This window comes from Lissotriton helveticus, chromosome 3_1, assembly GCF_964261635.1.
Source record: "Lissotriton helveticus chromosome 3_1, aLisHel1.1, whole genome shotgun sequence".
Classification (NCBI taxonomy): domain Eukaryota; kingdom Metazoa; phylum Chordata; class Amphibia; order Caudata; family Salamandridae; genus Lissotriton; species Lissotriton helveticus.
The window spans coordinates 1,268,392,422-1,268,409,699 of NC_136061.1; the positions used below are offsets into that span (position 1 = coordinate 1,268,392,422).

The following is a 17,278-nucleotide window of genomic DNA, read 5'->3' on the forward strand; positions in this document are numbered from 1 at the left end:
GGTTTAATTCCTAGTCTTCCTTGGGAGGTGGTAACTGTGGATATTTTGGACCAGTGGTGAACTCAAAGAATATGGGTTAGTTGCTATTGACTTATTTCCAAAATGGCCTGTTGAAGATATTGTAGATAACGTGGACACAAACATTGTTCTTGAATTTCTTGACAAACTGTTTATTATGGAAGGCTTACCGGTTACCATTTTGAGTGACAATGGGGTGCAATTTACTTTAACAAATGCCAATGTTTATTTTGAGAGATGTGGAATTAAACACAAAACCAGTCGCTGTACAATCAGAGTGGCAATGGCACTGTGGAGCGGTTTAACCGTGTTCTGAAGGGTCTGATTCAAGCAGCTATGAGAACGTTTGGATTGGAAGCTGGAGATACAAAAAGCGATTTGGGCATATAGAGTAACCACTCACGGTGCCACTGGTTTATCTCCTTTCGTTATTATGACAGGAAGGAAAGCCAGATGTAAGTTCAATCCTAGTTGGCTTTTAGAAGCAAAGTGGAACAATGGTCTCCTACCGACGTTAAACAAAATTTAGAGTTGATGCATGAAAAAAGTAAGGAGCGTTACGGTAAAAGTCATGGTTCTAAAGAGGTCACTGTTAAGTTGGGTGATTTGGTTCACATTAAGAGACCAACTAAAGTTCCTAAAGGTGAGAATCAATTTTGAAGTACCACAAGAAGTGGTAGAGGTTCTTCGCAATGCAGTCAGGCTGAGAGATGGAAGAGTGTGGAATCTAAAGAGTGTGGTCTTTAATTTGGGACATAAGATAGGTGTCCCATCAGATGAAACCCCCTCTAGAGGTTTGTCGAACTTTGAGTGGGTGGAAGATTATTTTGATCGCAGTACTGTACAATCTGGGTTGGCTTCTGATGAATTTTACAAACTTATGGAGGATAAACAGGTTAACGCTGATTTAGGGCGACTTGTCCAGCATGACACGTTAGTTCCAGATGAAGACTCCCTTGGAAGATATGGGTAGGGGCATGTTGGTACCTCTAAATCTGTTGGGGAATGCGGTGCTTCTTGTGAAAATGGAAAGAGGAAAATAGTTCTTCCTGGTTGGCTTAAAGAATATGTTATGTAACATATGTCTTTGATCCTGTCTTCCATTTCTTTTGATTTAGTATAATTTGATTGTTCATTATTCAATTTCATTATTATTTTGTATTGTAAGGAGGAGATGTGTTGTGTAGCTTAGTTAATATGTTTTGCATTACATTGTATTGCCATATAATGTTATGAGCGTGAGCATAGCGTGGCGTGGAACGCCTGTGCAGTTCCTTCTGGATTCCACTCCAGGATTTCAGTTACTGCCGGTGTCCTGGAGTGGAAGCCGTGCCGCCTGGCTCCCCTCTCCTGTTTCTTCACCTGTTCTACATTATAACTTTTTGGATCAAATACAGCGTTACCGTCATCATTACAGCAAGGTGCTGCATTTTCCTTGTTTGGTGAAGCTGTAGTCAGTACAGTCATTGGGTGAAGGTTTAAGTTAGTTTCCCTTCTTTGGTGGAGTTATAGTATAGTCTGCAGGTAAGAACTTACGTTTCCCTCATTTGATGAAGCAAGAGTTAGTATTGAGTAGGTGAAAGCCTAAGGTTGCTTAGTTTGTCAGAGTTGGAGTAAGATAGTCGGTGACTGCGGTTCTCCGATTATCTGGGACGCAAGTGCAGAAGCATTACTATCAACTGGTCTAATCCTCCATTTTCCTTTTTTTTCCCTCCTTAGGTTGTGGTCTGAGTTCTGGTTATAATGGAGTTGAAAGCCATGTATGTGTTGTATGTGGATTTCTTCTGGGATTTTGTTAAGATAGTTATGTCTCCCATGTTGTCTTGTATGGCCAGGCCAATGACCCTAGGAGTGAGTAGAATATCGGAGAGCGAGTTCTATTTAAGACAGGCTCGATGTTTTAAAGGCTCTCATCCCTCTTTTTCACATGCTGGTGGGAACATATTGCTTCAGTAAACGCTGCACACAATCTTTCCAGATTGTTCGAGACTAAGCCCTCATCTGTTTTACTTCAAGGGTTCCTTAGCATGTGTTGAGCGTTCAGAGGATTGCAGTGGCGTGTCTCAGCTGTGAGTTGTACCATTCTCGGGCTAGGTGGTGTTCCATTTGACAACTGCCTGCTGGGCAGTGTGGGTTGAAAGACTAAAAGCAAGGTTCTGTAAAAATGCAGATCCTTGTGATGCCTGAAGTTTTTAGTTTTATTTAGAAATGTGGGTCTGGGTGTGCATGTGAGATTTCATTAGCATCTTTTTTGAAGGTGTAATTCCCTGTGTAGTAATTTCTAAGTGGGAATCTATGGAGCATTCCTTTTTCATTGCATTGGCTGCCCTATGGGACTTGCTTCACCTCTCCTGATCTTGTGCATCTCTGCATGGTGACTTCTGCCAGTGAATGGTACCCACGTAAGGTGCAAACCAGCAGACCCTGGCTGTAGCGCTGTGTGGCAGGTGCTTCAAACCTCTCTTCACTTTTCCACGAGACGTGCTAGTGTTTATTTTATAGAACACTTAATAAGGTCTGGCAGAATTACATTCTCCACTTTGGGCAAATTTAGATATATGCTTTTTCATGAGTTTGGTAAGACGTTTGTCTGAGAGATGGTGGTTCGCTAACACGCCTTTCCACTAACTGCTTAATCCAAAAAAAGGTAAACCCACTTTGAAAATGATTTGGAAATAAACAGGAGTGGTGTTTTTTTCCATGAAGGCACTTATGTGTACAGTGTATTGTTTAAAGCACTCAAAATCTTGAAGTCCACAAACAAGAAGTACTGAGGCCTTACGAAGTATAAGAAGAGCAGTCCCATATTTTGGGGGCGTTTAAGAGAAGCAAAATATATTAGGTAGTTCCACGTTTCGTGCATAGTAACGATAGGGGCATTGAAGAGGAAACCGTATGTGGTTGCGCCCAACTTGAGCAGAGCCATTGATAGTTGTATATGCGGGTGGCGCATTTTTCAAGGTCGATGTGTCTCGGCTGAGAACTTTGTTTCTATCCCATCGTAGGTCACGCTGTGCAATGGGAGTACGGAAAAGCCTGATTGTTTACCCCCACGTGGCTGCACTGGGTACCTATGGTCTTGGAACTGTATGTAAGCCGTGCTTCAGCTGTGCATCTTTCCGCGTGGCAGAGTAGATTTTTTTGCCAGTCTGTATGGCTAGTTGATGCCAACACAACCTTTCCAAAGGCTCGCATCCCGTAGGCCCCATTCCACCCCAGCTGCCCGTGTGCTCCAGCGATCTTGGCGTGCCAGATTCTTGGATGTGCTTCAGTAGCAAGGGCGGAGCTGGGACTAGCGTCTAGTTCATCTTTCATTACATTTGTTACCGATCAGCGACAGAGATGCTAGTTTCCAACCTGGAGCTTCTGCAGTTCTGTGCGTTGGTCACTTGCGGCTGCCTCTGCCTCCCCTCACCCACTTTGCACTCGTCAGCAGCAACCTGTCCTCGCTGCCAACAGCCAGCCCTGCTGCTCCTGCCATAATCTTCCCTGCCGCTCCTTGCTGCTGTCGGCGCTCAGTGCCAAGTATGCAGTTTGCGGAAAGAAAGGGCAAACTGCATCCAGACAGAACGAAACCTCCTCTTTTCTTGCTGTTACTTGGAAACCGTTTACCCGCGTTGGATGCCTCTTGAGGGCGAGCATCTTCGTCTCGAGCTGTACGCATACCTGGCACTGCAACCAGAATCCATCACAGCCTCACAAAAGGCTGCCTCGTATTACGTCGAGTAAACCAAGGCCCTGGTGTACTTATGGGCTGATTGCAATTTTGGTCTGCCCCTTCATGCCAGATGGGGCAAGTATGTGGGCCCTGTTTTGTTGTTTTTTCCGTCCTCTAGGTCGTGACGAGACAAAACAAATCCTACACACTCGCACATTCAAGCTGATCCATTTGACAGTTCCAGACTGCCCAATTGGCCTAACAGTGCCTAGTGGTCGGGGGTATGCCAGTCATGCTTTACACGTCATCCCACTTGATCACTAGCTGACCACGAACATGACCTTATTAGTATAACGCTTCATCTTTACATTCGTCACACCAGTGCTATCCTCAGATGCCATGTTGTTCTTCAACGTGACTCGTCTGGTTTATTTACAATTCACAATTTGCATGGTTTGAAATGGCCAATTAGTCACTTTCTGCTTTCGAGATTAAGCTTGTAGTATATACTGGAGAACTAATACTTTACCTGTGCTGAACTTTATGTATCCATAAAGTATGGCCTTTTGTCCATGATCATGAATGGTATAGTTCCGCATTCACTTGTAGGTAATGTAGCACTAAGTGCTGGCACAGTGCACTGTCAGTGCCCAGACAGCCAGCATTTTGACCCCTTCTCGGCTCCACTGAAGTGTCTCCATGGATATCTGAGGGAAGCAGCTCCACGTCTTAATAGTAGGCAAACAATTTAGTGTTTTATTGAAACTGAGATACAAAAATAGGTATTGGTTCACTTTGTCAATATATTTATACAAGAAAGAAGTTCTCTTGGAGATCTTCGCTTTCTTCTCCTACTACACTGCAGCAAGTGTTTTCACAAAGACACTAATTTGTTGTAACACTCCCTCATGTAATTGGGATTCACAAGCGCACACACACACACCGTCTACTTTTCTGTCATTGCCTGCAGCATCCGAACTACAGTAAATGTCTAGTCTGTGATGTCCTGAGTGACCAGTAGAATGGTCACCACCCTCTCCCACCACATCAGCGTACCCTGTTTCTGTTGGAGCATCCGCATCCTACAGGTCCTTTAGTCCAACCTCACCCCTTCTTATCATAATTTTGTGGTTGTTTACCTTCCTACTAAACACATTTTAACTGACCTAAGTGTGCATGTTATTAGCTCAGAAGATCAGGCACAAACGGACTTTGTGGCGTTTGAACCTTAGTCATAGTGCACAGGTTGAGGTTGAGAAGATTTTGAGGCAGAGCAATTTATCTTTTCCAGTAGTTACACCAGTTTGTATTTTTTTTGTTATGCATTTTAGAGACCCCACTCATATATTAGCAGTTAGAGGCATGTCCCCTGCGGAGTGACATTTGGTACACATGTACTCGCTGATGCAGCTCTGAAACATGTCCTGCTTATGGTTTGCAAACCAGCAAGTGTAAGTTCAGGCATCACCGGGGCTCATCTTTGGCTCGGGTCTACTACCCGAGGCCTGCATTCGAGTGCATCTCTGCAGAGGGTCTTCTAGATTTTATGACTTTATCATAGACTTTGCTATTAGCTGAAGATAAAAAGTGTGATAGGAGGCATCAGAGTTTTAGCCATGTGGCTGTAGTCCCTTTGTACCCTCGGCATGATAATAGTATATCTACAGTGTGAGATAGAAGCGATGTGATGATTTGACATAATGCATTGATGTCACTTAAAATACAGTGGATTCGCTTCATGACCATGTTCGCAGAAGAGCAGATTTTAAATTCAGCTCACTCGGCCCCCTCCTAAATACTATTATTTTCCTGCATGCATTTTTTGGGACTCTAGATTTGTAAATGTATCTTCCTTTTGAAGACTAGTAGAGACATTTAGAGCTTGATGATAAACCGGGCGAAGTCAATTGGTATTATTGGGCCACACACAACCCTTCTTCTACCCACCAGCATTTAGATAGTTACTTTCATCCTAAATGCTGTATCTTGCGTTATGTAAAACTGTACGGGATCCTTATTGGCACCCAAAGTTGACAACCCGCATAGTAGTTATCCTTTAAGCAAGTTTTTTTATTAATTCTAACAGGGCAAGTTATTAGAATCGCATTGATATTCAAGGCAAACCAACCGACACCCTATACACACTCTGCTACCTCTGAAAACGTGGGTTAAAGGTAATCACTGACCCTGATGTGCATCTTATGAACATTAACATAATTTTTGTGACAAAAATGTGTGTGTTCAGGTGTTATGTAGCGCTAAAATGCTGCTGTTTGGCTGCTTCAAAGCGCTTTGAAATGATTTGATCCTAGAGCGATGTCGAAATTAATCAATTTGCTTGATCGGCAGCAAGCGGACCAGGTGAAGCTTTGTATGCACTTTCTGTTCAAAGAATACACAGAAACTAAATTGGAGAGATATATGATCGTATGTATCATAAAATATGTTCAACATTAATTTACAAAAATCGCAAATTAAAAAATGTAAGGTTACCAATGACACTTTATGAACAATGACTAATATTCAAGATGAAACCACACTGAGTACTGCACAGGTCTTTATAAGACCATTTACCATTTAATGAGGCTTTTGTTGTGTTTTCACCCATTGTTAGTGCCAATCTGACTATGGCTGGAAAAAATTAGCCCCAGCCCCCCCCCCCCCCCCCCTAATCTGTCTCTAGTTGCTCGCCTGGATGTGGTAGCTAAAGGTTTAGCGTTTCATGGTTGTAAGGTGAAAGAAGGGCTGGTAAGGTTTTTGAGTCAAAGTACAATGCACTTAATTAAAAGATAACTCGTATGCAAAAAGAACAAAACAAAGACTTTTGGTAAATGATCAGCTAGCAAAATGGTTCAGAGTAAGATACATACAGTGGGATTTGAGATTAAACAAGCTATTGCGACACTGAAGTAGAGGAAAAATCTGCTTTTTGGATTTTCTAAAAAAAAAAAAAATATTGTCATCCGTACCAAATACTTGAGTTCTGCTTTTTTACTAGTGTTTGTAAAAGCAGGGCCTGTTACTTGCTTACATGTAGATCAGTAAAATATGGCCATCATCTCTTCCTTATTCTTCTCTCTGCAAGCTTCTTTTTCTTCCTGCTGTCCATGTTCTCTTTACTTGGTGAACAACTTCAAACTATGTGCACTCAACGCCTCTGTGCCTGTATTTTCTTTAGTGGGGCTATATATGCCTACTGTTATGTTTTTTTCCTTCAGCCAGCCCACCCTGTCTGGTATGTTTTCCAACCACAGAAAAGGTTTACCTAATTTTGAAACATAAAACAACATATTTAAGGCCTTTAAAAAAAAAAAAAAAAAATCTGTATTTGGGCCTTTTTGTTCCTCGACTTAGCCGTCTGCTTAATATTAATGGGTCGTTTTTATCTACTATCAGCAAAATAATGTTGAATGTGTAGGCTTGTGAAACCTTAGATAGGTCTAGAAGTGAGTGACTAATGATTGGAGATTGGCTGGATTATTGACTACGCATTTGAGTTAAATATTCGTCAAAGAGGAGGTGGCTGTCGGGGGAAGAATACATTGAATGTAGGTGACTGTTAATCCTCTTGAGAGGGGTCTCCTCGAATGGGGGACAAGGCACCAAGTGTTCGGGGACGGTAATAATTTATGGTTACTCACCTGGGACCCTGTTAAGCATTGGTAAGTGAAAATGTTTACGGAAGGCTCATGGGTGAGTATAACTTATATGATGGGAAGTTAGAAATGCTCCCTTATGAAGGAAAACTTAGTAAAATGACCAAGGTAGGCTTTCGCAGAAAAATTAAACATTTGGATGATGTGTAATGGTGGTAATTCTAGATTCAGTGAAATATTGTATACCACACAAGCAGCACTCTATGTGGAAAATCAATATGGTGGAACGGTCTAAAAGGCAAGTGTCAGACTGACATCAAATCTAGTCAAGTCTGAGGAATAGAAGAGACAAACAAGTGTGACTTGCTGGTTTGGTTAGAATCAGTTGTGTGGGGGAATTCTGACTGTCTTCTTGATCTATTTGCATTTCTTTATGAAGAATTGCAAAGATACAAATTATATTTGACGTTTGACACAACTAGATCATTAAACTCAATGGCAGTGTACATGCATTTACAATTTCAGAGGCAACTGTTCCTCACATTCCCTATACCTTGTGTAGTTCAATGGGGTTCCCTTCCATTTCTGTTTTTTGCACCTCCACTAATCAGTCAATTGTGATCTTTCTGCAAAGTTTTCGAACCTCCATACCCATCCTTCTTCCAATACTGACCCTCCTAGAGGATGCTACACTGTCTGTCAGGCTTCCTGTCCCTACTCACTTTCGCCAGCAGGATTAACATCCAATGTATTTTCGTTCTTTTGTTTTCTTTCAGAGAACTGGACAAAACCCAAGTGTGCCCATTTCAGAAAATACTACGTTCTGTTGTTTTTTGGCTTTGGCCCATGTGGTTTTATCTTCTTTGGCCCAGTTTTGTGGTTCTCTGAGCGGCTGGGACCAGGGTGCAGATATATTGGTGCCGGTGGTACAGGGTAATCTGAAACTGTTTGTTGAGGGGGTCAGCCGTAAGCGATGTTCATCTAGAGGATGCAACGAAAGAGCTAGAATGATAGAATCTACGTTAACTGAAGAAGGGGGTGGTGGCCATTCTTGAAAGGTGTTGTTGCCTGAGGAATTGACACAATGGATTCATTTTCCACTGTAACAATGACCCCACTGAATGTTGAAAATGTCAGATTTCTTCACCCTGGTAGGATTTTTTTTTTTTGTAAATACGTTTTTTATTGGCATTCTGAAATAGAAGGAACATCTAGTACCACATTACAGTAATACACATCGGTTCCAAAATACAACATAATCAGTGATATTCATGCCTTTTATACTGTAATCTCTTTTTGCCCCCCCCAACAACCCTCCCCACCCCTGTCAGTGCGCCTCGCTCAACTCATATAAATGTAACAACCATGAGTACCCTCCTTCTAGTAACGTGCTCAATTTGACCCAATAGTGTTAGGGGAACAACGTCTGTGCGCGCCCACCAGTCCTTTGTTAAAAGAAGAAAAAAAAAACAAGAATAAAAACAGTCCGCAGGAAAGTGGGCCACCCATCCAAACCCCCGGCTCTACGACACAGCCTCCTCCTCATCACTCAACCCATCCGCCGGTCTCTGCAGCTCTGTCACCAGTGCCTCCCATGCCCTAGCCACTTCCATTGCCTTGTCATTATCTAAACGCTTGGCTTGTTGCAGTCGGAGAGAGCTCTCAGCACACACCCAGCGCAGAAAGGCCGCCTTCCACCGCACATGACTAGGGCCACAGCGTGACTTCCAATGTAAGGTAAGTTCTCGTTTGGCCTTTATTAAACCCAAATCACAAAACTTACTAGAGACTTTCGTCCGGGGGGTGTGCAGAAACCAGAGCAGCAAGCAAACGCCCATATTCACTTCTATCCGCCGATCCGTGATCGCGTTCAGACAGGTCACCACCGCAGTCCAATAAGCCGCCAGCGTTGCGCACGACCAAAACATGTGGGCGAAGTCTGCTCCGTCCGTGCCGCATCTTGGGCAGAGGGACGTGGCACCCCCGAAATATTGCGAAATCTTGACAGGCGTCAAATACGCTCTATGAAGCGTAAAATAATTGGGCCAGTTGGAACCTGGCGTTCCGCGTGCCCTTCCAGGCGCGCCGAACCAGTTGAGGCCACGTCGTTTCAGGGATGGGCCTCTCAAGATCCAATTCCCATTTGCCGCGCAGCACATCCAGGGGCAACATGGCCTCCGTCGAAAGCCTCCGGTATAGACAGGTAACGGCCTTGAAAGTACCAGCTGCCATGACCACATATTGACAACCCAGAGAAGTCGGTGGCTCGGCGAGGCCCCCACCCCAGTGTTTCTGGATACTGGCCACCAGGGCGGCATGTAACAAGTAATCCCCCCGCGGGAGGCCATAAGCGTCATGTAGCTCCTGAAAGGTCAGCAGCGCCTCATCGCGGTATAGGTCTCCAAGCATGTGCAACCCAAGTTCCTCCCAGGTTGCCAGCGCCGACCAATCCCCACCATGTGGGAGGGCCGTGCACATCCCCAAAGGAATTTCCGGGGCCATATGGGCGACCCTGGTAGGATTTACTAACAGTTGGCGTGCTCACCTTTAAATATTCTGCAACTCACCATGTGCTCCAGTAACTAATACAGGAGTACTCCATAGTCCAAGTACTCCTCTGTCCAACTTTTTATTTTTCATCAGTTTTTTCAGCCATTACTTCCTGAAAATAGTTCTTTTTAGTCTGCATGTTTTCAGTACTGCTGTTTTTTATTCAACCTATTTGAACTGTTCAATTTATTTATATATCGGTATGATTGCTTTTTTTGTCAATTCCCTCAGGTTTAAAGGGGTGTGTGGTTTTGGAGATCGATCACTGCTGTGAAGTCCTGCGTTGCCTTCCTCCGTTGCTTAGGGAACCTTTCCACAGTCAGTTCCTGCCTGATCTGCACGGAAATTGCTGAAAGCTCTTGAAGAAGCCTGCAGTGGATATTTTACGCTTCCACATTGACTGCACAATGGGAGCCTTTCTTCCAGCCAAATTAGACGGCTTAACCGTCCTTCTGCATGCAAACAGAAATTCTAAGAGTTTCAGTTTGTGCTCTTTCCACTGCTACCTTTTTGAAGGTCTCCTTGCCTTGCGTATATTTTTTTTTAAAACAGATTCTATTGAAGGTTTTGCCAACAATACAGCAGCTTACCATTATGGCAGCATCACCTCCTAAGCCATCTCCTTGCCTTGCATACTTAAGGCACACTGTGGAGGATTGAGGTCGAAGCTAGACCCCATTATAGATAGTCAAAGGAGTAAGAGCTCTACAGTGCAACCCTTACGGGGAACGTGGGATGCCCTTCTCTCTGCAGCATTGCTTTGATATTTGGTTTAATGGTGGTCTTGGGTCTGGCCTAGCCCCTCTCTTCAAGCGAGCTACTTGCAAATGGTGCTGTTAATCCAGACCTATCAGATTGATCATGCACGACAGCAGCATGTTTTCTGCATTTTTTGGGTTACTGGTAGCCTTTCTGTGGTGGGGATGACGAGGCTAACACATGCTTGTGAGTTTATCTTTGGTTATGTCGTCTATCATTACCACTGGATTTCATGGACTATTGTTGCATTACAGTTTTTTTGTATCTCATTGCTTCATTTTTCCCTGGAGACCCCTTTCTCCCACCCATTTTGTTTTGTGCCCACCCTCACTTCTAATCCCTCCCATTCCCAAATAGTTTGTGTTAAGATAAAGACTGGTGGGGGGGGGGCGAGGGGGTGCAGTAGCTGCAGCAAAGCACAGGATAGAGCTGGGGACAAGTGGTATGAACTTTTAAGGAGTCTAAGAAATGGGTAAAACGAGTGGGCCTGACTTTTATCATCTGGATAACTCTGTGCGCCTGCTTCCTTTGGATTCTAGACCTTGGATGACGTTAAAGCCTATAATGCTTTACATCTTTTGTTGTGAAAATCCCCTTTTAGGTCTCAGTAACAGGCAGAGCTATGGTTTCGAATACATAACCTATAGTTGGATGGGTTTTGGATCAGACCTGTGCTTATGATGGGATGGCGTTGTTGTCTGTGCCAGTTGTCTGCTCTTGATTTAATGGCTTTCCTCCCTGTTCTTGTGTTTGTCCCTCCCAGGAGCATTTTGGCCTCGCAACATTCTGATCGGATGAATCCTATACTTGCACTGCATACTTAGGGGACTTATTTTTATATATTGGAGTACTACATGGGAGTGGACAGTATACCTTGCTCTTGCTTTCTTTGTGTGTGTTCGCATCATCCTAATGCATGCTCCTCTTTACTCCTTCTGCTCTTGATTCTATTTTGGCCTGGTAGCTTCACATTGCTGTTTGATGACTTGCTTCCTTTTTTGCACACTTCATTTTCATTCTTTACCTTATATTTTACATTTTAATTTACTGTTCTAACATGACCAGCCATCATATTAAGACGAAAATATGTTGTATAGGCTTTAAGTGTGTACCCCTTCACTATATACATTCTTCTGTCAGGTTGGCTGAGGTGGTGCCGGGAAGCTTTTACTGTGTGGGCAGTAACTGTTGAGATCCCTCGACTTTGCCCCGTAAGCAGACATGTCGGCGGATAGAAAAGGCAGCATTTTAGATTTCATCATGGGAGCTGTTTGCCCATTTAAAGCCACTTTGTTTCTCAGGATCATAATGGGGAGGTCTCTATATTTCTCTTGGTGGGGCTTAGAAGGTCTATTACTTCGAGAAAATGTAATGTCTAGGGGACATGTCCTCTGGGACACAACAGAGCTGGTGTAATCTCTTACTATCTTCTAAGTGTCATTGAATTAGCGATCTGAAACTGCTGAAACGGTCCGGGTTCTAATGTCTTCTGGTTCTTCAACACCTGTAATGATCGTCGTTTTTCACACAGATGAAAACACTGAAGGCGTGAATGTCGTACCTGCTCAGATCCCTTCCTTCATATGTGAACGCTGTCAAATGTAAACACACAATGTACCTTAGGAGTTGTAGTTTTTCTTTTGTTATGGCATGGGGCTAGCTGGTAAGTCAGGAGTATCTGAATGAGTCACGGGTGACATGGGTCCATTTGTGGCTATATTAAACAGATAACAGGAACTGACCGCGTCAGTTATTTTGAATCTTGTATAATGAAAAAAACTAAAGTAGCATTTTGATGACCACATAAATGCTTCTAGCAATAGTACCGTTAAACCAGTAAGTTACATTGAATAGTGTGTTTATTCCTGGCTCAGAAAAGTCCCTTTTCTACCTTTAAAATGTCAGTTGCTTCAGGAGGCTCCTGCATGACCCGTATGTTGTGATGCGTGTTCCATACTTGTCCCTGGTGTCAATATGCCACCTTTGCGATGAACCAGTAGAGCGCCACTGGTCAGCAATATGAAGGCTGCTTGGCCTCTATGCCACAAGCAGCTCTTGTGGACCATGTCTTGCCCAACTCTTGCATCCACATACTGCTATTACAGTACACCATTAAATGCTACTGTCTAGTGAATGGCCTTTGTGTTAGTGTGCTGCTATTAGGATGAACGATAAGATTGCTACTGGAGCACCTGCCTTGCTCTGCTCATGCATCAGTATGCTGCTGTTTCGCTGCACCATTCAGACTCCACTCTCCAGGGAAGGGGTAGGAAACTGGGCACCTGTGCCAAAAGCATCCTTACTGGACCTCCATCTTGTTCGCCCCTTGCTTGTGTGCTCCTGTTGCGCTGCACCACTCACGCTCCACTGTCCTGGGAAGGGGAGGGAAGCTTGGCACCTGTGTCAAAAGTATCCCTACTGGATCCCCATCGTGTTCGCCCCTTGCTTTAGTGTTCTGCTGTTGCGCTTCACCATTCAGGCTCCACTGTCCAGCGAAGGGGAGGGAAGCTTGGCACCTGTGTCAAAAGTATCCCTAGTGGATCCCCATCGTGTTCGCCCCTTGCTTTAGTGTTCTGCTGTAGCGCTTCACCATTCAGGCTCCACTGTCCAGCGAAGGGGAGGGAAGCTTGGCACCTGTGTCAAAAGTATCCCTACTGGATCCCCATCGTGTTCGCCCCTTGCTTTAGTGTGCTGCTGTTGCGCTTCACCATTCAGGCTCCACTGTCCAGCGAAGGGGAGGGAAGCTTGGCACCGGTGTCAACAGCATCCTTACTGGTTCCCCATCTTGTTTGCCCCTTGCTTCTGTGTGCTGCTGTTTACACTGCACCATTCAGGCTCCACTGTCCAGCGAAGTGGAGGGAAGCTTGGCACCTGTGTCAAAAGTATCCCTACTGGATCCCCATCGTGTTCGCCCCTTGCTTTAGTGTTCTGCTGTTGCACTTCACCATTCAGGCTCCACTGTCCAGCGAAGGGGAGGGAAGCTTGGCACCTGTGTCAAAAGTATCCCTACTGGATCCCCATCGTGTTCGCCCCTTGCTTTAGTGTGCTGCTGTTGCGCTTCACCATTCAGGCTCCACTGTCCAGCGAAGGGGAGGGAAGCTTGGCACCGGTGTCAACAGCATCCTTACTGGTTCCCCATCTTGTTTGCCCCTTGCTTCTGTGTGCTGCTGTTGCGCTTCACCATTCAGGCTCCACTGTCCAGCGAAGGGGAGGGAAGCTTGGCACCTGTGCTGATAGTGGACTTATATTACCAAATCCCAGCATGGAACGTGCTGCCAGACATGCAGCTTCTACCGAACCGGAAACCCGCGGCCCACGCCAGCTAGCCATTGAAGTGAATCCGTCTCGGGGGCCGCATCGGCGTGTCAGATAGCGCCGTGCCCCCAAGCTGAGCTGTCCATGTGCTATTTAGATTAGAGAGCAGCCTACATTGCTGGGGAGGATGGCGAGCCAGAGGAAATTAATCAGTTCTGCAGTGTGGCTGATCCACGAGGGGGAAATGAACAGGCCACACAGGGCAGCGGAAAGATATGACTAGCTGCCTGCAGATATTGGGGATGAGAAAAGAGCGACGCGGCCTGCAGATTACGCTCTGCCTGAAAAGGGTATGTGCGAGTGACTGCCTGGCCCGAGGCTGCCCCCTCCTAGCCGGCCCGAAGTTCCGCCTGTAGCAGTGCAGCGCCTCCTGCCGAGTCTTGCTTTCCACGGGGGCTCTCAAGCCCCAGGGAACAGCGAAGACCTTTAGGGGTGTTTGTTTTTTCCCCCCGAAGGTTGCACATTTTTTCAGCTCTGATGTGCCAGTGTCTCCAGTCACCTTCAAAACAGGGTCCGGATCTTTTCCTTACACAACATGGGGTTGCACTGCCGAGTAACCTCGGCTGAGGGACATACACGTAGCACAAAAGAAGCCCTCGGCCTTGCAGGTGTGCTTGCATCGTGCTGCAGGCTAAGCCCGCCCTCTGTGGTGTGGGCGGGTTGACCGTCTTATCATTAGTGCATGCTGCCTTCTCATAAACTGGGAGTGTAAAAGGTCTTCACAGGCATTTCCCCATTTGTTTGTAATGTTCTGAGACTGTCTTCTCTAGTATTCGCGGTGGGGGATCTCTGCCGTGATATTTAGTGCTTTAAGTTTGGCTTGTTTTCAGATCACTTGTGTGACTTTGTGTCTTACTATGTAAGAAGCAATGGCAATAAGCTACATTTGTTTGTCTAAATATAGATATTTGTTTGAATTTTTTTTAACTTGTAAGCCTCCTAAAAAGTGGGTAAGTGTGTGAATAATAGCTTTACGTCTGTGTCACCCCAGGCTGTGGCAGGTTCTTAGACCTCAGCCCCACAGTTTGCTTCACAACCCCTGCCCCAAATCCCGTAGTTTGCCTATATTTTTTTCCCCGGTGACCGCTCTTTTCCTTTCTCCTAGGCGGTGTCCCTCGGCCTCGACTGTGTTTTTTTAATCTGCCCCGCAGGACCAACCCCTAACCTTTCCTACCCCCACCCACCGTGATAGTGTGCGACACTCCCTGGCCGTACGTTTCCTACCACCCGTCTCAAAAGGTTAATGCTAGTAGCTTTGTGTAGAATTGACAATGTTTGTTTAACTAAAGACTGGTTTACTATGACCTTTGCTCATCGTCAATGCTCCTAGTGGTAAAATGGACACACTTTCCTATCGATCACTCTACTTTAAAGTTGATGGTAACACTTTCTCCCCCCACCCATTTTCTAGTTCAGTAATCCACAAAAATTTTATGGCGAACCATATGATACAAGTAAAATCACTGACTTTAGTGAGCAGTTTGCAGAGCACTTTTGCTATGGTGTAAATGTTGTTTACAGCATTGCTTCTAGAAGACCCCATGGGTAGCTGTCAGTAAACCCTGTGTTATAGCGTGTTCCCTAAAAGAGAAGCATGGTAGGTTGAGTTCCCGAGCGAGAAGCTCACTGCTGAAGTGAACACTGCTGTGGGACACATGCGAACCTTCTGCGATTTGGCAGCTGGAAGTTGGCTACTCCTGAACGTAATTGAAGCACAAGTTATAAAACCACACCACGTCCAATACGTCCTGAAATATCCTGCGAGTTCTGCTAACCCACACTTCCAGCCTTGTAAGTTACATTAAAGGTTTATTATAATTAAGGCTCTCAGTCTTCTATTGTTTACAGATAAATGCAGGCATAAAACAATGTGTGTTCTGTCTGATTTTATTTTTAAAAGTGGGAAAATAACAAATCTTGTGCTTCTTCTGAGTTTCTGTCCATGCGGTATTTCATGAATTGCAGGCCAACAGCTGAGTCTAGACAGCATGGGCACTTAAAAATGACAGGATGAGATGACCTTAAATCGAGGCATAAGTTAACGTATATTTGTACATACAAATATTTACCTGTGGGTATAGTGTTTTGTTCTATTTGGCTACTTAATTTGCTAAAGATGCGACATGCATTAAAGTATGAGGCATGTTTATCAGTTAAAAAATTGTGGAAATATATCATTTTAAGACTCCATTTAATTTGAAAGCGCAAAATAAATATGAATAAATACAATAAGATGGCCAAAAAGCAGACATGGCTAAATACAGGTGAAAATGTAAAAAAAAAAAACTTTACCACGAAAATATTAATTTTGTAGGTAAGTCTTGTACGAAATCGCACAATTCCCAATGGGCGTGTTAATCGGTGATTAAAATTCAGTACCGTCAAAGCTGATGGCCACCCTGTCATCGTGTGCATACACTTGCTGACTGTTATTTTCCCAACAGTAGCCAATGGGCATCCTGCAGCCAATCACCAGGAAAAAGCTGAAAATGCAAAGCTTTTCCAAATCTTCCAAAGCTTCTCCACAGACATCTTTATCACAGAGTGGGTAGTTCGAGAACTGAGGGTGAAAGCCAGGACAGAACCCATGTGCCAAACTGGAAGTTTGGAGCGGAGTGACTTTTTTCTGCTGCCTCCCACTGCTCTTCTGCTTCTCGGCGCTGTGGGCGGTGTCCTGGGAACTCCTGGTGTCATGGAACCTATACCCGCTCCTCGGTGGGGGAAAGAGCCCCCCTCATGCCCTCCTCGAGACTCTAATTTAGTGCCGCACAGCACTGCTCGGCTCATGAAGTGCTCTAAGGGTGACTTCACTGAGGTTCATGAGGTATGTACAGGTCTCCATCTTTACTTAAGCCCATTCTGAAGAAGGGGGTGGGGGAAAAAGCGGCACTACCGCTTCGACAACCTCTCAACCCTACAGAGTGACCGCTTTAAGTGACATCTAAAAAGTGGGATGGCTGACAATGTGCCACTTGTATGTGCATGTACATACAAAAACACCACGCTAAAAACCAACCCTAAACACCAAGATACGAGCCCTGCAATTAATACTTTACCACGCATAACCCTAAACACTAAGACACGAGTGCAGCAATTAATGCTTTACCACGCATAACCCTAAACACTAAGACACGAGTGCAGCAATTAATGCTTTACCACGCATAACCCTAAACACTAAGACACAAGTGCAGCAATTAATACTTTACCACGCATAACCCTAAACACTAAGACACAAGTGCAGCAATTAATACTTTACCACGCATAACCCTAAACACTAAGACACAAGTGCAGCAATTAATACTTTACCACGCATAACCCTAAACACTAAGACACGAGTGCAGCAATTAATGCTTTACCACGCATAACCCTAAACACTAAGACA

General features: G+C 44.7%; 1 protein-coding gene across 1 annotated transcript in view; it reads left to right on the forward strand.

Annotated features, from left to right (window-relative positions):
- Positions 1–17,278, forward strand: part of AHDC1 (AT-hook DNA binding motif containing 1) — a 363,715-nt gene that overhangs the window by 8,327 nt on the left and 338,110 nt on the right. The gene's annotated exons all lie outside the window — the stretch shown is intronic.